The sequence below is a fragment of the Bombina bombina genome, chromosome 1, assembly GCF_027579735.1.
Source record: "Bombina bombina isolate aBomBom1 chromosome 1, aBomBom1.pri, whole genome shotgun sequence".
Lineage (NCBI taxonomy): Eukaryota > Metazoa > Chordata > Amphibia > Anura > Bombinatoridae > Bombina > Bombina bombina.
In genome coordinates this window covers 1,263,772,393-1,263,795,834 of record NC_069499.1, presented here as the reverse complement: position 1 = coordinate 1,263,795,834, position 23,442 = coordinate 1,263,772,393, and the positions used below count along the sequence as shown (strand labels likewise).

Sequence of the window (23,442 nt, the reverse complement as noted above, 5' to 3'; positions counted from 1 at the left end):
ATTTAAAACTAAATACTTACCTGTAAAATAAACCCTAATATAGCTACAATGTAAATTATAATTATATTGTAGCTATTTTAGGATTAATATTTATTTTACAGGCAACTTTGCAATTATTTTAACCAGGTACAATAGCTATTAAATAGTTAATAACTATTTAATAGTTACCTAGTTAAAATAATTACAAAATTACCTGTAAAATAAATCCTAACCTAAGTTACAATTAAACCTAACACTACACTATCAATAAATTAATTAAATAAAATACCTACAATTATCTACAATTAAACCTAACACTACACTATCAATAAATTAATTAAATACAATACCTACAAATAAATACAATGAAATAAACTAACTAAAGTACAAAAAATAAAAAAGAACTAAGTTACAAAAAATAAAAAAAATATTTACAAACATTAGAAAAATATTACAACAATTTTAAACTAATTACACCTACTCTAAGCCCCCTAATAAAATAACAAAGACCCCCAAAATAAAAAAATGCCCTACCCTATTCTAAATTTAAAAAGTTCAAAGCTCTTTTACCTTACCAGCCCTGAAAAGGGCCATTTGCGGGGCATGCCCCAAATAATTCAGCTCTTTTGCCTGTAAAAAAAAACATACAATACCCCCCCCAACATTACAACTCACATACCCCTAATCTAACCCAAACCCCCCTTAAATAAACCTAACACTAAGCCCCTGAAGATCTTCCTACCTTATCTTCACCATGCCAGGTTCACCGATCGCTCCAGGCTCCGAAATCTTCATCCAAGCCCAAGCGGGGGCTGGCGATCCATAATCCGGCGGCTGAAGAGGTCCAGAAGAGGCTCCAAAGTCTTCATCCTATCCACGAAGAATAGGAGATCCGGACCGGCAACCATCTTGATCCAAGCGGCATCTTCTATCTTCATCCGATGACGAACGGCTCCATCTTGAAGACCTCCAGCGCGGATCCATCTTCTTCTTGCGACGTCCAACTGAAGAATGAAGATTCCTTTAAGGCAGTGTTTTTCAACCAGTGTGCCGTGAGAGATCCTCAGGTGTGCCATGGCAGACTGACAACAGTGTGACATATTTTTTTAAACTTTGCTTGTTTTTTACTCCCAGTGCAGGGGTAGTTTGTAGGAGGCATGGAATAACAGCACAATACATACAGTATGTGTGTATTTGTGTGTATGTGTATATATATATATGTTGTATTAGGCTACAATGTGTGATTTTTTTAAAATTTTGGGATGGTGGTGTGCCACAGGATTTTTGAATGTAAAAAAGTGTGCCACAGCAAAAAAAAGGTTAAAAATCACTGCTTTAAGGGACGTCATCCAAGATGGTGTCCCTTGAATTCCGATTGGCTGATAGGATTCTATCAGCCAATCGGAATTAAGGTAGGAAAATTCTGATTGGCTGATGGAATCAGCCAATCAGAATCAAGTTCGCATTTATTGGGTATTGTATGTTTTTTTTTACAGGCAAAAGAGCTGAATTATTTGGGGCATGCCCCGCAAATGGCCCTTTCCAGGGCTGGTAAGGTAAAAGAGCTTTGAACTTTTTTAATTTAGAATAGGGTAGGGCATTTTTTTTATTTTGGGGGTCTTTGTTATTTTATTAGGGGGCTTAGAGTAGGTGTAATTAGTTTAAAATTGTTGTAATATTTTTCTAATGTTTGTAAATATTTTTTTATTTTTTGTAACTTAGTTCTTTTTTATTTTTTGTACTTTAGTTATTTTATTTAATTGTAGTTATTTGTAGGTATTGTATTTAATTAATTTATTGATAGTGTAGTGTTAGGTTTAATTGTAGGTAATTGTAGGTAGTTTATTTAATTTATTTATTGATAGTGTAGTGTTAGGTTTAATTGTAGGTAATTGTAGGTATTTTATTTAATTAATTTATTGATAGTGTAGTGTTAGGTTTAAATGTAACTTAGGTTAGGATTTATTTTACAGGTAATTTTGTAATTATTTTAACTAGGTAGCTATTAAATAGTTCTTAACTATTTAATAGCTATTGTACCTGGTTAAAATAAATAAATATTAATCCTAAAATAGCTACAATATAATTATAATTTATATTGTAGCTATATTAGGATTTATTTTACATGTAAGTATTTAGCTTTAAATAGGAATAATTTATTTAATAAGAGTTAATTTATTTCGTTAGATTTAAATTATATTTAACTTAGGGGGGTGTTAGTGTTAGGGTTAGACTTAGCTTTAGGGGTTAATCCATTTATTAGAGTAGCGTCGAGATCCGGTTGGCAGATTAGGGGTTAATTATTGTAGGTAGCTGGTGGCGACGTTGTGGGGGGCAGATTAGGGGTTAATAAATATAATATAGGGGTCGGCGGTTTTAGGGGCAGCAGATTAGGGGTACATAGGTATAATGTAGGTTGCGGCGGTGTACGGAGCGGCAGATTAGGGGTTAAAAAAAATATGCAGGTGTCAGCGATAGCGGGAGCGGCAGATTAGGGGTTAATAAGTGTAAGGTTAGGGGTGTTTAGACTCGGGGTACATGTTAGGGTGTTAGGTGCAGACGTAGGAAGTGTTTCCCCATAGAAAACAATGGGGCTGCGTTAGGAGCTGAACGCTGCTTTTTTGCAGGTGTTAGGGTTTTTTTTCAGCTCAAACAGCCCCATTGTTTCCTATGGGGGAATCGTGCACGAGCACGTTTTTGAAGCTTGCCGCGTCCGTAAGCACCGCTGGAATTTAGAGTTGCAGTGGCGGTAAATATGCTCTACACTCCCTTTTTTGGAGCCTAACGCAGCCATTCTGTGAACTCTAAATACCATCGGTATTTAAAAGGTGCGGGAGAAAAAAAGCACGCGTAGCTAACGCACCCCTTTGGCCGCAGAACTCTAAATCTAGCCGTTAGTAACTGCAACATAGACAATAACGGACCTAAACCACGCCCCCATCTGGTGATGTCACTTCCCACTCTCATCACATCTTCCCCCTTTTCAAAGGACAAAGCATACATTTTTTTTTATTTGAATACATCAAATAACAAGGTATACAAGAAGCATACAAAATAGTTTTGTTTAGTATACAACAAATAACAAGTTAAAGAGAATATCTGTATAAACAACATGAATGACATCCTGACTTAAACATCGGGGTAGACTACCCTAGTCCACAGTGACCATGTGATTAATCTGCCCATACTTTCGGTCACTGCTCTAACTAGTGCTAATCCCGATATCGGGCTGGAAGTTTCACCACCCTTCTACTTGATGTCATTGTACATGAACTGTCCTCTGATACAGAAGAAGGTGATTGAGAGTTTGCTGGAGGCAAAGACGTATCCCCGCTGTGATCTTGCTGAGGGGAAGGCACCCCTCTTAAAACAGGGGATCCCACCAGCGGTGGTACTGAGGCACCCAGTTCCAAACCCTCAGGTACAGGCAGAAGATGTTTTTGATTTCGACGTGTGACTGTCCCTCCATCAGTAAGGACTACATAAGACCTCGGTTCTGGAGAGCGCCCAATTACCGTAGCAGGCGTCTTCCATTTCTTCTCATCATCCAGTTTAATTCTGACACTTTGCCCCGCATTCAGCTCCTGCAAGGGCCTCACAGAGTGTCTCCTGTCATAGAAGAATTGATAGCCCCTTTTTGCCTCTTCATCCCTCCTAAGGACCTCGTCCCGAGGAATAGAGTTAGTTGGCTGGAAGACACCCACAGAGGGTAAGGTGGTGCAAATCTAACGTCCTAGCATCAGCTCTGCCGAGCTAAAATCAGTGGCTTGAATGGGAGTCACCCTATAGGACAAGAGGGCTAAGTACGGCTCAGATTGCTTCAAAATAAAACATTGTTGTTTGAACTGCCCTTTCAGCCCTTGACGTAGAATGGACAAAATCATATTCACTGCTGAAAGACCTGAACTACGTGGAAGCAAACTGCATTCCAGTTATCACTCACTAACTCCATTGGTATGCCCCACCGGGCAAACAAGCTCTTGAGACGAGTGAGAACGGCTTGACTTGTGATCTCATTCAAGGGTGCAATCTCCAAATACCTGGAATAATAGTCAATCACGACCAGGTACTTTTTCCCGTGCAGTTCACACAAATCAGCAGCTATTTTCTGCCACGGGCCTGCAGGCAGAGGAGTAGAAATCAAGGGCTCCCTTCTCTGAGTAGGCTGGCGTTCCCAGCAAAAAGGCACATTTTGACACATGGCTTGCAATATTGGAACTGATCCCAGGCCACCATACTGCCGTAGCTACCCTTTCTCTGCACTTTGTAATGCCCAAGTGGCCATCATGAATCCTGCTTAACATCTCCTGCCGCATGCTAACAGGAATAACAATGTGGTCCTGGAACAGCACCAACCCATCCAGCTCCGTGAGCTGCAACCTTTCTGACTGGTAAGAACTTAAAGACATCCAGGCTGCCCGACTCTCGGGCCAACTTTCTTTTATGTACTTAATAACTACTTGAAGGTCTGTATCTAAATATGTCTCCTTTCTTATTTGTTCTAGCTTCCCTGAAGAAATCGATTCGGAGGCCAGAACTGAATCTACATACACTTTTACATCTGATTCCATTGAAGATTCTTCAGCAGCAGCTAGCGGGAGCCTGGAAAGCGTATCCGCAAGCCACTACCAGTTGTTTCCCCGGCACATGCACTGCCTGAACATGTAACCTGAGCAGCCTCATCAGAAGTCTCTGGCATCTTAGAGGTGTTTTGTCAATATCATAGGAGTTGATTAAAGGAACTAGCGGTTTATGGTCAGTCTCCAGACTAAATTTCTCTTAACCCACTAGGTAACGCTGGAAGCGCTCACAGGCCCAAACTGCAGCCCGGCACTCTTTCTCAATTTGGTCGTATTACGACTCAGCAACCGTCAGTGTACGGGAACAGTAGGCAATGGGATGTAGTTTGTTCTCATTCAACTGCAGGAGGGTGACCCCTAACCCATAACTGCTCGCATCGGCACTAACCACAGTCTTTTTAGAAGGGTCATAGAATCTCAACACTGGGGCAGACCCCAGTAGGGACTTGACATGCACAAAAGATTCTTCTTGTGAAGGTCCCCAGACCCAGGCAACATCTTTCTTTAGCAACTCTGTGATAGGGTTTAGTATTGTGGATAAATCTGGAAGGAACCTGCCCACATAATTCACAAGGCTTAATATTTGTCTCAGCTCATGTACATCAGAAGGACTTTTCATCTGTTCAATAGCAAGGATTTTATCAGGGTCCGGCTTGATGCCATCCCCATTGATGATATGCCCAAAGTAACATAACTCAGCCTTCCTAAAATGGCATTTCTCCTTATTCAATTTCAGCCCGGACTCTCTAATGTTCTGCAGCACACAGCTCAATCGCTGATCATGTTCTTCCAATGTACACCCATACACCAAGATGTTGTCCATGATGACTGCCGTGCCCTTGTGGTCCCTTAGAAGAGAACTCATCTCTCTTTGAAAGATTTCAGGAGCAGAGGATATTCCGAAGGGGAGTCTGCAGAAGCAAAACCGACCTGCCGGTGTAATGAAGGTAGTCAGTTTGCGGCACTTTGGATCTAGAGGTATCTGCCAGAAGCCACTGGAAGCATCAAGTGTGGAAAAGAACTTCGCCCCAGCCAATTTGGCGGCTATGTCTTCAAGTGTCGGCAGCACATATCTCTCTCTCTCTTCACTGCCTCATTCAGCCTTTTCAAGTCTACGCAGATTCGTACCTTCCCGTTTTTCTTTGCAACAGGCACAATGGGGGCACACCAGTCAGTTGCTTCAACAACCTCTTCAATGACTCCCATATTCTTCATGTGCAGAGGTTCCTTCTCCACTTGAGGCATGAGTGGGAACGGAATTCTACGAGGAGTGGAAATGCTGTATGGGACTGCGTCACCTTTAAGTGATATTCGGACTGGGTTGCAATTCAGTGGGCCCAATTCACCAAACATGTCTTCTGAAATCTCATTCACTCTGGCAACCAGGCCCAAACCACAGGCTGCTTTTCTGCTCAATAGGTTGTTAACACACTGACCTCTAATCACATGTACCCACATGGTGAATTTCCCCTGCTTTTACTCGCAGTTGGCAAGAAATGTTGCAGCACAATTTATGCGGCCACCAGGACTATGATCTTTAGCTTTAGCTGAGGCTGTCGAGGCAGTTTTATGAACGCTGCAAGTGACATAACAGTGATATCAGCTCCTGTGTCAATCTTAAGAGCAACTTTGGCTCCCATTACAGTAAGGGTAACCCGCCAATCTTCATCTGAACCAGGCCATTCAACAACGGACCCCACAAAGGACACTTCTTGACCCTCCTGGTCACTATCCACCTGCATCTCCTTAATTTATTCAGTTTTACACACCACTTCAAAATGGCCCATTCAGTTACATTTAGCAGGGCATACGACACTCTGATCATGGGTACGGTTACACCACTTGCATCGAGCATGCTGCGCCCATCCGCTTCTGGGCCTATCTGTTGCCCTTGGTCTACCGCTCACACTGTGCCTTTCACTAGCAGCTCTCCTGAACTGCTGCACTTCATCCACAATACTATCAGACCTCAGATCAGCACTTTGCTTTTTCACCAGTTCACTCTGGCGGGCCATCCTAATAGCCCTATCTAACGTTAATTCAGCCTCCAACTGTAGCTTCAGTGAGACTTCAGCATCTGCAACTCCTATGACTATTCTGTTTCTGATTTGCTCCTCTTTAGCAACACCAAACTTACAGAATTCAGCTAGTTCATACAGGCTGCGCACAAATGACTCCACAGATTCTCCCACACGCTGGGCATGTTTGTGAAAACAAGCTCTCTCATGAATCACATTTCTTTTGGGCACAAAGTGGGCACTGAGTTTATTCATAACTATTTCAAAGTCAAATTCTTCCCCTTCTTGGAAAGTAAAGGCATTGAACACTGGCTCCACATCTTTCCCCATAGAATATAAAAGAGAATTAACTTGTACTTCACCACTCACCTTGTCCAGCTTGGAAGCAATCCTGAAGCGTTGAAACTGCTGACGCCATGTGGGCCAAGCTGCAGGCTGAGAGAAATCAAACGGCTCAGGTGGGGTAAACTTCGACATTGTCATTATTCAGGAAACAGAAGCGCAGGCAAGTACTTCTGACACTGTGTCATGAGATGCAGGACACAGCATAGAAGGTACAACGCTATTTTATTGCAGAGCATAGAAGTATACAGCTTGTACAACACACCTAAATTAGTAACTGCGACATAGATAATAACGGACCTAAACCACGCCCCCGGTGACGTCACTTCCCACTCTTATCACACTTTCTTCTCTGGTAAATTGTGCTCGAATGATACACATGTTTGAGCAAAAAAAACTTCTTTCAACTTGTCATACAAGCGCACGGATGCTCATGGTATACTCAAATATGAATTTCACTGGAGAGCAATTTACAATGATATATCCACCTCCCCACCGTGTTCTGCATTAGCAGCACATTTCATAGAAATACATGATGGTCAGGTTTACACATTCAAATGGCAAGTGATAGAAAGTGTACGAAGGCCTTAAAGAGGAGGTAATATTGACGTGCTCCTCTCTAAGAGAGAGGCTTTCTGGACACTTTGCAGTAGAATACCTTTGGGATTCAACACGGAGGCAAATATCATCAATTTATGGCATTGATGATACATATAAACATTTTATGGTTCATAATAAAATAAGGTTGTATCTTTCTCATCTTATGTCATTGTGATTGTGAACTTGTTCTTTTAAGAGGACATAATATAATTTAACAAAGATAGATATGTATGAAATGATTATATGATATTCATGCATGATGTCAATATATATATATATAGAGAGAGAGAGATGTTGATTATATGTGTAACCCCCCAAAAAATATTTAATTATTTGGTAAATTGTAGAACAAATTAATAATTAATTATAATAACAGAGGTTTAATTTTGTAACCAACTAAGAGCTCGCTTCCATTGAGCCGTAATTCCATTTGCGTGCACTCGTAAACCGATAAATATGCTGTCGGAAGCAATATTGTTTATCGACTGCTTCGGCAACCAGTCTCCCATATAAAGTATAGGAAGCCGCTAATCTTTTAATTATACCCGGTTTCCAATGCCCATGCAAACTGTAAATACACTTTCGGAGGCTGCCAATACAGTAACAAAAATTACACCCAGCTCAACTAGGTGTAAAACAGGAAAAAGGTGCTCTTTGAGATCTTTTTCCCATTGAAATCTATCCCCACACTTCAAAACCCCTCTATCCGCCATCCCCCCCACATCGTAACTTATAATAAATGTATTAACCTCTAAACCGCCATGCCCCCACATCGCAACTTATAATAAATGTATTAACCTCTAAACCGCCATGCCCCCATATTGTAACTTATAATAAATGTATTAACCTCTAAACCGCCATGCCCCCACATCGCAACTTATAATAAATGTATTAACCTCTAAACCACCATCCCCCCACATCGTAACTTATAAGAAATGTATTAACCTCTAACCTGCCATGCCCCCACATCGCAAAGTACCTATTTAAACTATTAACCCCTAATCCGCCATCCCCCCCACAAAGCAACTTATAATAAATGTATTAACCACTAAACCGCCATACCCCCACATCGCAATTTATAATAAATGTATTAACCTCTAAACCACAATGTCCCCACATCGCAAGTACCTATTTAAACTATTAACCCCTAATCTGCCATCCCCCCACATCGCAACTTATAATAAATGTATTAGCCTCTAAACCGCCATACCCCACAATGCAAACTATCAATTAAATTTATTAACCCCCTAATCCACCATGCCCCCACAACGCAAACTATCTATTTAAACTATTAACCCGTAATCTGCCATTAACCCACATCGCAATTAACCTAATAAATCTATTAACTCCTAAACTGCCAAACCCCACAATGCAAATAACTAATCACTAAGCCCCCTAACCTAACACCCCCTAAATTAACCCCATTACACAAATTAAAATAATCCTAAATTACAATTAAAATAAAAAAGCTAACATTACTTAAAAAATTAAAAAAACTAATGGCCAGATTACGAGTTGTGCGTTAGGACCTGTTAACGCTGCTTTTTCAGCCTAACGCTGCATTTTCACTTAAGTAACTACTTAAGTAAACTTCGTAAAGTCTTTCTTCTCTGGTAAATTGTGCTCGAATGATACACATGTTTGAGCAAAAAAAACTTCTTTCAACTTGTCATACAAGCGCACGGATGCTCATGGTATACTCAAATATGAATTTCACTGGAGAGCAATTTACAATGATATATCCACCTCCCCACCGTGTTCTGCATTAGCAGCACATTTCATAGAAATACATGATGGTCAGGTTTACACATTCAAATGGCAAGTGATAGAAAGTGTACGAAGGCCTTAAAGAGGAGGTAATATTGACGTGCTCCTCTCTAAGAGAGAGGCTTTCTGGACACTTTGCAGTAGAATACCTTTGGGATTCAACACGGAGGCAAATATCATCAATTTATGGCATTGATGATACATATAAACATTTTATGGTTCATAATAAAATAAGGTTGTATCTTTCTCATCTTATGTCATTGTGATTGTGAACTTGTTCTTTTAAGAGGACATAATATAATTTAACAAAGATAGATATGTATGAAATGATTATATGATATTCATGCATGATGTCAATATATATATATATATATATATAGAGAGAGAGAGAGATGTTGATTATATGTGTAACCCCCCAAAAAATATTTAATTATTTGGTAAATTGTAGAACAAATTAATAATTAATTATAATAACAGAGGTTTAATTTTGTAACCAACTAAGAGCTCGCTTCCATTGAGCCGTAATTCCATTTGCGTGCACTCGTAAACCGATAAATATGCTGTCGGAAGCAATATTGTTTATCGACTGCTTCGGCAACCAGTCTCCCATATAAAGTATAGGAAGCCGCTAATCTTTTAATTATACCCGGTTTCCAATGCCCATGCAAACTGTAAATACACTTTCGGAGGCTGCCAATACAGTAACAAAAATTACACCCAGCTCAACTAGGTGTAAAACAGGAAAAAGGTGCTCTTTGAGATCTTTTTCCCATTGAAATCTATCCCCACACTTCAAAACCCCTCTATCCGCCATCCCCCCCACATCGTAACTTATAATAAATGTATTAACCTCTAAACCGCCATGCCCCCACATCGCAACTTATAATAAATGTATTAACCTCTAAACCGCCATGCCCCCATATTGTAACTTATAATAAATGTATTAACCTCTAAACCGCCATGCCCCCACATCGCAACTTATAATAAATGTATTAACCTCTAAACCACCATCCCCCCACATCGTAACTTATAAGAAATGTATTAACCTCTAACCTGCCATGCCCCCACATCGCAAAGTACCTATTTAAACTATTAACCCCTAATCCGCCATCCCCCCCACAAAGCAACTTATAATAAATGTATTAACCACTAAACCGCCATACCCCCACATCGCAATTTATAATAAATGTATTAACCTCTAAACCACAATGTCCCCACATCGCAAGTACCTATTTAAACTATTAACCCCTAATCTGCCATCCCCCCACATCGCAACTTATAATAAATGTATTAGCCTCTAAACCGCCATACCCCACAATGCAAACTATCAATTAAATTTATTAACCCCCTAATCCACCATGCCCCCACAACGCAAACTATCTATTTAAACTATTAACCCGTAATCTGCCATTAACCCACATCGCAATTAACCTAATAAATCTATTAACTCCTAAACTGCCAAACCCCACAATGCAAATAACTAATCACTAAGCCCCCTAACCTAACACCCCCTAAATTAACCCCATTACACAAATTAAAATAATCCTAAATTACAATTAAAATAAAAAAGCTAACATTACTTAAAAAATTAAAAAAACTAATGGCCAGATTACGAGTTGTGCGTTAGGACCTGTTAACGCTGCTTTTTCAGCCTAACGCTGCATTTTCACTTAAGTAACTACTTAAGTAAACTTCGTAAAGTCTTTTTTCTATGGGACTTCCATAGCGCTGATATTACGAGTTTGTCCTGGAAGGCCAAAAAGTTAGCGGTACACCCTCTACCTCCAAGATCCGTAACGCATTTAAAAATCAGTAGTTAAGAGTTTTATCGTACAACGCCATAACATAAAACTCATAACTAAAGTGCTAAAAAGTACACTAACACCCATAAACTACCTATTAACCCCTAAACCAAGGCCCTCCTGCATCGCAAACACTAAAATACATTTTTTAACCCCTAATCTGCCGCTCCGGACATCGCCGCAACTATAATAAACATATTAACCCCTAAACCGCCGCACTCCCGCCTCGTAAAAAAACACTAGTTAAATATTATTAACCCCTAATCTGCCGTCCCTAACATCGCTGCCACCTACCTACATTTATTAACCCCTAATCTGCCGCCCCAACGTCGCCGCCACTATACTAAATTTATTAACCCCTAAACCTAAGTCTAACCCTAACCCTAACTTAAATATAGTTACAATAAATCTAAAGAAAAAATAATATTATTACCTAAATAATTCCTATTTAAAACGAAATACTTACCTATAAAATAAACCCTAAGCTAGCTACAATATAACTAATAGTTACATTGTAGCTATCTTAGGGTTTATTTTTATTTTACAGGCAAGTTTGAATTTATTTTAACTAGGTAGAATAGTTATTAAATAGTTATTAACTATTTAATAACTACCTAGCTAAAATAAATACAAAAGTACCTGTAAAATAAAACCTAACCTAAGATACAATAACACCTAACCTTACACTTTAATTAAATAAATTAACTCAATTAAAAACAATTAAATAAATTAAATTAAATTAGCTAAAGTACAAACCCCTCCCCACTAAATTACAGAAATTAATAAACAAATTACAAGATATTTAAACTAATTACACCTAATCTAATAGCCCTATCAACCCCCCCCCCAATAAAAAAAGCCCTAGCCTAAACTAAACTATCAATAGCCCTTAAAAGGGCCTTTTGTGGGGCATTGCCCCAAAGAAATCAGCTCTTTTACCTGTAAAAAAAAAATACAAACAACCCCCCCAACAGTAAAACCCACCACCCACACAACCAACCCCCCAAATAAAATGCTATCTAAAAAAACCTAAGCTCCCCATTGCCCTGAAAAGGGCATTTGGATGGGCATTGCCCTTAAAAGGGCAGTTAGCTCTTTTGCGGCCCAAACCCTAATCTAAAAATAAAACCCACCCAATACACCCTTAAAAAAACTAACACTAACCCCCTGAAGATCGACTTACTCTGACGACCGGACATCCATCCTCAAGGAAGCGGCAGAAGTCTTCATCCAACCGTGCTGAAGTCCTCAACGAAGCTGGGAGAAGCCTTCATCCAAGCCGGGCGAAGTGGACCTCCAAATGGGCAGAAGTCTTCATCCAGACGGCATCTTCTATCTTCATCCATCCGACGCAGGGCGGGTCCATCTTCAAGACATCCGACGCGGAGCATCCTCTTCAAACAAAGTCTTCTTACTGAATGACGGTTCCTTTAAGTGACGTCATCCAAGATGGCGTCCCTTAGATTCCCATTGGCTGATAGAATTCTATCAGCCAATCGGAATTAAGGTAGAAACAATCCTACAGTCTTCAGAACAGTTTTTTATTTAGTTAATTTATTTAATAAAATACAAACTTGCCTGTAAAATAAAAATAAACCCATGTAAATATTAGTTATATTGTAGCTAGCTTAGGGTTTATTTTACACGTAAGTATTTAGTTTTAAATATGAATTATTTAGGTAATAATATTTAATTTTTATTTAAATTTATGGTAATTATATATATTTTTTTTTTTTAAATTTTTTATTCATTAAAAATAAACAAGTTACAGAGACATAAAAAGAAACAATTCTTGCTAAACATCCAGAAAGCTATCTAGTAGATGTTATTATCCTAAACATTGACTCATCCATATGATTTAATCAACCGTTAATTATCTTCATTATCTTACTCGATATTATATTGCATTTTCATTCTGATCAAATGCTGCCATCTTCATTTTGACTAAGTATTTTTTAGTCGGGCTATCTTATCTTCTCACTATTTACATCATTCTACGGATCCAAACTTAACAACAAAACATAAGGAAAAGGAGGAAAAGAAAAAGGGGAAAAAAAAAAAAAAAAAAAAAGGAAAAACCAGAACCCTAAGACCCCTTCACCATGTCTGCGTGAAGTTGTGCATCCATCACCAAGTGTTAAAGATCTTCTAATCTTTCCCATTCTCCCCTCAATCTCGAAGCCAAAATTATTTCAGTCTGAGCAAAAGGCTTTATAACTTGATTTTGTACTGAGATTTCCAGGGTTATAATATATGGTTTCCATTTCCCCAGGAAGCCCTCTAGCCTATTTAAAACATCCGATTTAACATCTTGTTGTTCAACAAATAGTTGTTTTATTAATCTATTTTTTAATTGCGGAATGGTAGGGGTGTTCTTAACTGTCCAAAGATCCAAAATACATTTACGAGCCTGTAGAATAATCATTGTTAACAACAGTTGGTTTTCGGTTTTCGCTCTATCCCATCTTAAAAAACATATTTGAGGGATTCCTAATTCAATATCGATTTTAAAATTTTGTTTGATCCAGTATCGGACTTTTTGCCAAAAAGGATATATCTTGGGACAGCTTAAAAATGATGCATAAAATTTGCATTCCTCCAGCCACATTTTATACAAACATTTATACTATTTGGGTTCCATTTTGATAGCCTACGCGGCGTTATGTAATCCCGATGTAGCATTCTTGCCTGTGATTCTCTAAGAACCACAGACAGGGTTGCTCTCCTCGCTATTTGCAAGCTGTCCATGATCCAAGTTTGTCCAAGATTCTCCCTAATATCCGTTCCCCATCTACTCAATATATTATCCATAACTCTCGATTCTTCCCTATTGTTCATTGTTTGATATATTCCTGATAACGAGAATGAGCCACTTAAGAATTTCTTTTGGGGAAGGTCAAAAAAGGCAGTATCCCAAAATAGGGTGTTTCCCTCTATCATACTTGATACATAGTGTCGGGCTTGCAGAAAGGCAAAAAATTGCGTATTTGGGATATCAAACTTGTTTTGTAACATCTGAAACGAATATATCTTTTTACTTAAAGGATCCACCATATCTCCTAAGGTTTTTAACCCTTTCGCATCCCATAGTCTAAACGCCCCAGTATCTATTCCTGCTGGGAAATAAATATTATTTAAAAACGGGATAGATCTTGGCGATATCACAGGACCCTTTACAAATTTTTGAATTGAATGCCAGGCTCGGAGAGCATCCCCATAAAGTATATGCGATTGAATTTGTTTTGGGATATCTTTATAAGAAATAAAGGGTAAAACCGAGAGATTCCATTCTCCCAGTACTGCTTTTTCCAAGGTCTCTTCACCAAAGTGATATGTGTTTAATTGCCAATCTAATACTATTCGTGCCAGGGCAGCCCAATTATAAAATTTAAAATTGGGTAGTCCAAAGCCCCCCTTTGCATAACTGGCATATAATTTCCAAAGAGCAATTCGAGACTTCTTTCCTTTCCAAAGAAACATTCCTATTGCTCGATTTAGCCTCTTTAAATCGCTTTTTGTTATAAGACAGGGAAGCATTAGTAAAGGGTATAAGATTTTAGGGAGCACCACCATTTTTATCAATGCTATCCTTCCTGCTAATGTAAGGGGAAGATTTTTCCAATGTACTAGGAGAGAGATGACTTCCGAACATTGCTCCATAATATTTAATTCATATATTAGATTAGGGTTACTTGGTATTTTTATACCTAGATACGTAAGAGAAGAATCAACTTCCTTAAAGGGGTAATGAAAATTATTCTTTTTGATTTTATGCAACCATAAAATCTCTGACTTACCCGTATTAATTTTATAACCCGAATAAGACCCGAATTCTGATATTAATTGTAATATTTTAGAGATATGCAAGTTTGGGTTTTCAACAAATAACAACATATCATCTGCATATAATGCCAGGTGAACAGCCTCTCCCTTAATGTTCATACCCGGAAAACTAGCTCGCAATTTTATAGCCAAGGGTTCTAAGGCCAGATTGAAAAGAAGAGGCGAGAGCGGGCATCCCTGCCTTGTTCCTCTTTGAAGATATACTGTGGGAGAAAAAACCCCATTCACAAAAATATGAGCCATCGGGTTATGATAAACATTACGAATCGATGCTAGAAAATTGCCTACTATTCCATAATTCTGCAATGCAGAGAATAGGTAGTCCCACTCGACCCTGTCGAAAGCCTTCTCTACGTCCAGAGACAGCAGGAAGGCCTCCGACAGGGCCCCATTCCCTCCCTCCCTTGAGCGTAACCAAAAATGTGAGATTGCATGTAGTACTCTCCTTAGATTTGTCACTGAGGTCCTACCCTTCATAAAACCGGTTTGGTCCGTGTGTACCAGGGTAGGCAATATCATCTTTAACCGCTCCGCCAGTACCTTCATAAATATTTTATAATCGGAGTTCAGTAATGATATAGGTCTATAAGACCCTGGTAGTACCTGATCCTTCCCTACCTTTGGGATTAAAGATATAAACGCGTTAGTAAAGTTTTGTTCTGGATGATTCCCTTCAATTGAAAGATCTTGATACAACCTAGCAAGGACCGACGATATCTGATCCTTCAGTAATTTATAAAATTCAATGGGAAGTCCGTCCGGTCCCGCCGCTTTACTATTTGCTAGTGTTTTGATAGTCTTTTCAATTTCTTCCTTAAAAATAGGCTTATTTAAAATTTCTAATTGCTCCTGGGTAATTTGAGGAAATTTTATCGAAGCCCAAAAATCTTGGAGAGAGGGAACTGGTGAGACCCCCTGCCTAGCATACAACTCCGTGTAGTACTCTGCAAAAGCAGAGGCAATAGATTCCGGAGTTTTAAATGTAACATTTTTATGTCTAATGGCCGCGATATTTTTTCCTGGTGTCCAATTTTTGGTAAGGGAGGCCAGGAGTTTTCCTGATCTATTTCCAAATCTATAATAAAGGCTATCTCTTTTTCGTAATGTATTTACTGCTTGCTGTTTAAGATAAGCATCTAGTTCTTCCTTACTCGCATGATATAATTCTCTAGTGCTAGCTGTAGAACTTCTACAATAGGCCTGATAATCGGCCATGACTTTCTCCTGAAGTTGTTGAAGTTTCAGCCCTGCCTTTTTGCGTATATTAGCGTCATAAGCCAATATATTGCCAGCCAATACAGCTTTCGCTGCCCCCCAGAAAACTCCCATGCTTTCAAGATTGGGCATATTATCTGTATAATAGTCATTCCATGATTGTGTCAAGAATTGTTTGAAATTTTCAGACGTATACAAATAATATGGAAACCTTAATGTGTTCCTATTACTATACTGATAACCTTCCTGTAAAGATATTTCTATTGGTGCATGATCAGAAATTAGTACATTATGTATTTTATCCTTAGCTACCTTAGAGACCAAGGGGTTCGATACCAAAAATAGATCAATCATCGAGAGAACTGGGGCTGCTCTAGCGGCACAAGTATAGTCCTTACTATCGGGATTACGAAGTCTCCAAATATCCACTAATTGGAGCACGTCTTTGGAATTTTTTAAAAATTCTCTCTTCGAATTTCCCTTTATTTTTAAGAGTGGGCTTTTGTACGTGCCCTGGCATTCGATATCTATCACACACCGGATTAGGGGCCAGATTAAAATCACCCCCCAATATTATGTCCTGGCCTTGAAACGGCGCTAAGGTTTGGAGGAGATTTGTCCAGAATCCCATATCTTTCTTATTAGGTGCATAAATGTTACACAATACCCATATCTTCCCCTTCAACTTTATCTGTAATATCACATACCTGCCTTCTGCATCTTTGATAGTTTTAACAATCTCAATTTGGAGTCGCTTACCAAAGAGAATTGCAATACCTCTACTTGCCTTTGTATAAGAAACATAAATTGTGGATCCAACCCAATCCTTACATAATTTATCGTGTTCCTTATCCGATAGATGCGTCTCCTGCAAGAACGCTATATCTGTCTTAAGCCGCCGTAGATGAGCTAGTATCATTTGTCTTTTTATGGGAGAGTTAATACCCCCCACATTCCAAGAGACAAACTTAAGGGTCATCCTTTATAAAAAATGTACCATATAAACCCTTGAAAAAGAAGAGAGGGGGGAAGAAGAAGAGAAAGAAGAAGAAAGAGAGAGGAAAAAAAAAAAAAAAAGGCAGATAATCTTATCTATAGAAACATAATTATGACTAAACACCGTGCATACAAAAGGTGTCAAAAAGTGAAAAGAAGGGACAGAAAGAAGTCCTTGAAGTGATGTAAAAAAACAATGTGAAAGAGTTACATTCCAGATGTAATAGTTTAAAATAGTAAAGTGATAAATATTCAACCTATATCTCATGTTAAAGTGCACAAGTGAAAGTGAAAAGAAAAAAAAAAAAAAAAAAATATAACAAACCATAAATGTGAAAAGGCTGTCCATAAATATTATAGACGTGCGTAAAGAGCACGGTTGTTACTAAACACCATGCAGACAGAAAGTGCAAAAATATGTGTAGGAAGGACAAAAGAGAGTCCTTTAAATACCCATGTGATTCCATTAGCGTTGAAAATCCCAGTGATAAGGTAACACTCCTTATATAATAGTGCACTATAAAAGGATGGTAAACACTCAGCCCGCATCTCGAGCAAAGGTGCGTAAAGTGAACGAAGAAAAGGGGAAAAAAAAAAAAAACCGCACATCAAACATTAAATTTTCTTTTCCTCTGTTGTATTTCATTTCTACCAACGATACTAAGTTATCTAACCAAGATACCCTAGCAAAGATAATCCAACATAGCCAGGTAGGGCCAATTGCCCCATTTTCCAATTTAAATACAATCATAAATTCAAAACGTTGCAAACTTAGTATATAAGCAAAAGAAAAAAGAGAAAAAAAAAAAAAACAAAGCAAAAAACCAAGAACATCAGACAAATGTTTAAAAATAAATATTTTTTCTACAAGGTGGTCTTTGAGCTCCGATCTAAGAATTCCTTAGCCTCCTGAGGAGACTCAAAAAACCTTGGCCCTTCTGGTGTTAGTATTTTTAATTTGGCAGGGTATAGCAGGAAAGCTTTTATACCTTCCTTATTCAGAGTAGTGCATAATGGAGAGAACTCTTTTCGTTTTCTTGATAACTCCATTGAATAATCCTGGAACATCAAAATCTTAGAGCACTCAAATATAAGAGGGGAGTTCTTTCTATATGCTTGTAGAATAGCCACTTTTGTTTGAAAATTTTATATTTTCACCATGATCTGTCTAGGCTGTGTACGTGTATTCCCTTCTTGATACTCTGGGCCAATCCTATGGGCCCGCTCTACACTACCTTTAAGAATACCTGCGGGCATTTTTAAAAGATTTGCAAGAGTATTTTCAACAAAATATATCAACTCTAATGGCTTAATAGATTTGGGGACCCCAATTAGGCGAATATTATTTCGCCTTGACCTGTTCTCAAGGTCTTCAAGGCGTAAGTGGAGAATTTGATTCTGTTTTATAAGGTTTTCTATTGCATTAGCTTGGTGTGAAGAGGTGTCTTCAAGATCTGACACTCTTCCTTCCAATTCTGTGAACCTGTTGGAAATCTGTTTAATCTCACCAGAAATAGCATCTAAGCCTTTTTGTAGATTCTCCATTTTAGGAAGAAATAGTGAGCTTATCTGTTGCACAATCTGATGCATATCTTTGTTACTAGGGGTGCTTTCTATTGATTCATTTAATACCTCAGGGGAACCTTTCTGTCTTCTCTCATTTTGCTTATATTTAGTTGTCATCTTGTTAGCCCCCAGGAATTTATCCATACATATATTTAAAATATTATTTTTCTTGACTGGTCTTAATTCTCTCTTACTTTAACACCCTTATAAAACTCACTCTCTTGCTCCCTCTTCCCCTATACCTTCATAAATGTCAGGGCCCCCTTTACCCTAGAAAAGGGGGAAGAGAAACAAGGGAAGAATGCACCGTGGACTCTCAATTAGATATTAAACAGTCTAAACCTTTTCCCAGTGTCTATAGTTCACAATCAAAAAAGTTCTTGTTCTGTCCTTTTTTTTTTTCTTTTTTTTTTCCTTCCCTCTTCCTCTTCCCTTTACTTCTCTCACTTCTCTTGGCTTATTTCTTATTCCCCCCTTCCAGGATGGGGCAATAATATCAATACCAGACGGTATAATACATTTGTTACCTTCTTTTGTTTGTGTCAGACTCAGGCAAAGTCCACTGCGTCACCCTGTAAATACGGCTCTCTCCGTCCACAGGTTCCGCAGGGCGGCCCACCCGGTGCCTCTGTCCGGCTCCTGCCACCAAAGGCCTCCCGGCCGCCACTCACCCGTCTGCTGCCTTGTCTCGCTGCCGGCGCCACAAAGTAACCTCTCACAACCAGGAGGAGAGGCACAAACACCGCCAGCCAGCAGCTCCAGTGATCCGGAAGTCGACGGTCCCCGCTCCAAACACCACCGATAGTAGGGGGAGTAATAGAATAAAAAGTCAGTCATGTAATGTGATTTAGACTTAGCTTGTTGTATCATAGGAAATCCACAGCATCTTCCCTTTAACCCTTTAGTAGCTCAGATACCATTTGTCAACTACTCTGAATTTCTGATTTACACTGGATTAAGATCCAATTTTTAACCCACTCTCGTCCTCTGATTAAGGTAATTACAGAGGGGAAGCCTGCAAGCCCCACCAGGGGGGTTAATCTGAGATGCCGGCACAGTTCTGTGTCAATTCTTAAGGGACAAAGTTCCTTAATAATCCTGCAGAGTCCTCTTCCCCTCCTTTCTCCCTATCTCCCTCGTCTTCCACTTAGCCCTTCCGATATCTTCTCTGACCTCTTTCCCCCTTTTACCTTATGGGGGCTTCAGCTGGTGATCTTCACCGGGAGCGCACACAACTGTCCCAGCTTATCCAGCCGATGTCCTCCCGGTTGTGAGCTTCGGTTGCTGTTCACCTTTAACTTGTGTATGCACAGACAGAGCCTGGGTCGGCTGACGATGCAACAAGGAGTAGAGGTGAAAATCCGGTGCTCTGGCTTTGCTGACAAGTTGGTCAATGCGGGTAAATGAGTAGGGATTCTGTCTTGGCAGCGCTCCTTGTGTATTCTACTAAAGCTGTCTACCCCCCAAGCGCAGCATCTGTGGAAGGGGGGGACTGCTTCTAGAGTTCTGCCGCTTAGAGGATTCCTAGTTTCTTCGGGCTATCTACCCCCCTCACGCAGCACCGGTGGGAGGGGGGGACTGCCGCAGTGGGTCTTGCTACTTGTGTGTCCTCTCCACGAGATGTCATATGTGGGGTCCCACACACCGAGTGTTGTAGAGTAGCGCAAGATGTGATAGCGCTGTGAGAGTCCCTCCAGGCCAGCACCGAGCCGACTGCAGCGTCTTCCCACGGCTGTGGGGTTCCTGGCGCGTAAACTACCGCCAAAGGATTGTCTGCAGGGAGCAAAGCTTGTGCTGCACAGCCTCATCCACAGGCTCCTCCTCCGGAACTCTCCTGGTAATTATATTTAAGTTAGGGGGTGTTAGGGTTAGACAGGTTTAGGGGTTAATACATTTAGTATAGGGGCGGCAGATTAGGGGTTAATAAATGTAAGTAGGTGGCGGCGATGTTAGGGACGGCAGATTAGGGGTTAATAATATTTAACTAATGTTTGCAATGCGGGAGTGCGGGGGTTTAGTGGTTAATATGTTTATTATAGTGGCAGCGACATTGGGGCGGCAGATTAGGGGTTAATAAATATAATGTAGGTGTCGGCGATGTTGGGGGCAGCAATGAGGCTGCGTTACTGAGTTTTACGCTGCTTTTTTGCAGGTGTTAGACTTTTTCTCATCCGGCTCTCCCCGTTGATTCTTATGGGGAAATCGTGCACGAGCACATACGACCAGCTCACCGCTGACTTAAGCAGCGCTGGTATTGGAGTGCGGTAAGGAGCACAATTTTGCTCAACGTTCACTTCTTGCCTTTTAACGCCGGGTTTGTAAAAACCTGTAATACCAGCGCTGCAGGTAAGTGAGCAGTGAGACAAAACTGCTCGTTAGCACCGCATAGCCTCTAACGCAAAACTCGTAATCTAGCCGTAAATTTAAATTAAGCTAAAATGACAGAAAATAAAAAAGTCTAACATTACATAAAATAATAAACAAAATTTTAAAAAATTTAAAAATTAAACCTAATCCCTATGAAAAAAAGAGGCCCCCAAAATAAAAACACCCACTTATCTAATACTATACTACCAATATCCCTTAAAAGGGCCTTTTGTAGGGCATTGCCCTAAATTAAACAGCTCTTTTCCTTAAAAAATATGAAGTCCCGCCTCTAACAGTAAAACCCCCAAAATAAAAAAAACTAACGCTAAAAAATCCTAAACTACCCATTGCCCCTAAAGGGGTATTTGTATGGGCATTGCCCTTAAAATGGCATTTAGCTCTTTTACTGCCCTTAAACGGTCATTCAGCTCTTTTTCAAACTGCCCAAAATCGCTAATCTAAAAATAATTAAAAAAAAAAGCCTAACTCTAACCCCCAGATAGGTACTCACGGTTCCTGAAGTCCAGTGGTGAAGTCTTCTTGCAAGCGACGACCTCTTCTATCTTCATCCAGGACCACGGAACTGAAGACCGGCGACCGCGGAACTGAAGACCAGTGGCCGCGGAACCATGGAGCATGGAGGATCCTCTTCATAATATTGCCGCCGCACATTGAATAGTGATTTTAAGGTACGTGATTAAATATGGCGTCCTTTTCATTCCTATTGGCCGATTTGATTCTTCAAATTCAAATCAGACAATAGGATAAGAGCTACTGAAATCCTATTGGCTGGTTTGAACAGCCAATAGGATTTTAGTAGCTCTCATACTATTGGCTGTTTTGAATCTGAAGAATCAAATCAGCTAATAGGAATGCAAAGGACGCCATATTTAATCGCGTACCTTAAATTCACTATTCAGTGTATGGTGGCGATCATACGAAGAGGATACTCCACACTCCATGGTTCTGTGGCCGCCGGTCTTCAGTTCTGTGGTCCTGGGTGAAGATAGAAGAGTTTGCCGCTTGGAAGAAGACTTCACCGCCGGACTTCAGGAACCGTGAGTACCTATATGGGGGTTAGAGTTAGGCTTTTTTTTTTTTTTTGAGGATTTTTTAATTTTTTAGATTAGGGATTTTGGGCAATTGAAATGCCCTTTTAAGGGCAGCAAAAGAGCTGAATGCCTATTTAAGGGCAATGCCCATACAAATGCCCCTTTAGGGGCAATGGATAGTTTAGGATTTTTTAGTGTTAGTTTTATTTTATTTTGGGGGGTTTGTTGGGTGGGGGGTTTTACTGTTAGGGGGAACTTTTTCTTTTTTAAGGTAAAAGAGCTATTTAAGTTAGGGCAATGCCCTACAAAAGGATCTTTTAAGGGCTATTGGGAGTTTAGTATTAGAGGGTTTTTCTTTTGGGGAGCTTTTTTATTTTCATAGGGATTAGGTTATTAAAATTATTATTTTTGATAATTTTGTTTATTATTTTATGTAATGTTAGACTTTTTTATTTTCTGTAATTGTAGTTTAATTTAAACTTAGTTGTTTTTTTTAAGTAATGTTATGTTTTTTATTTTAATTTAATTTAGGATTATTTTAATTTATGTAATGGGGTTCATTTAGTGGGTGTTAGGTTAGGGGGCTTAGTGATTAGTTATTTGCATTGTAGGGTTTGGAGGTTGAGGGGTTTATAGATGTATTAGGTTAATTGTGATGTGGGTTAATGGCGGATTAGAGGTTAATAGTTTAAATAGATAGTTTGCATTGTGGGGGCATTGCGGATTAGGGGTTAGTAGTTTAAATAGCTAGATTGCGTTATGGGGGAATGGCGGTTTAGGGATTAATAGCTTTGATAGATACTTTGCGGTATGGGGGTTGGCGGATTAGGGGTTAATACATTAGTTATTGCTGTGGGGGGGGGTGTTGCAGTTGAGAAGTAGATATTGCGCATGCATAAGGTGTTTGACACAATTTACATTAGAAACCTCATGCAAAATACCCCATCACTTGTAATATAGACTACTGTATGGTTTGCACATTTTCAGTGTTAAAGGGATTTAAAAGTGCAAAATGAATATGTTGGATCATTTTATTATTGCATTATTGTTTGCACAATTTGTTATCCCCTGCAAAATGTTAAAGTGAGCACTATGACAGCAATCCACTAGTGAGCCAATGACATGAGACATCTGTATGTAGCCATCAATCACCAGTAGTGCACTGCTTCTCCTGACCCTACCTAGCTATGCTTTGTAACAAAGGATACCAAGGAAACAATGTACTTTTGATAACAGAAGTAAATATAAATAAAGTAAATTAAATTAAACGTATGCAACTAAAATATAAGGGTCGATTCCAATCTTTTGTTCAATA

The 23,442-nt window shown here is 39.3% G+C and overlaps 1 long non-coding RNA gene across 1 annotated transcript in view; it reads right to left on the bottom strand.

Moving 5' to 3' along the window:
- Positions 1 to 23,442, bottom strand: part of LOC128648370 (uncharacterized) — a 132,947-nt gene that overhangs the window by 5,671 nt on the left and 103,834 nt on the right. The window lies entirely within an intron of this gene.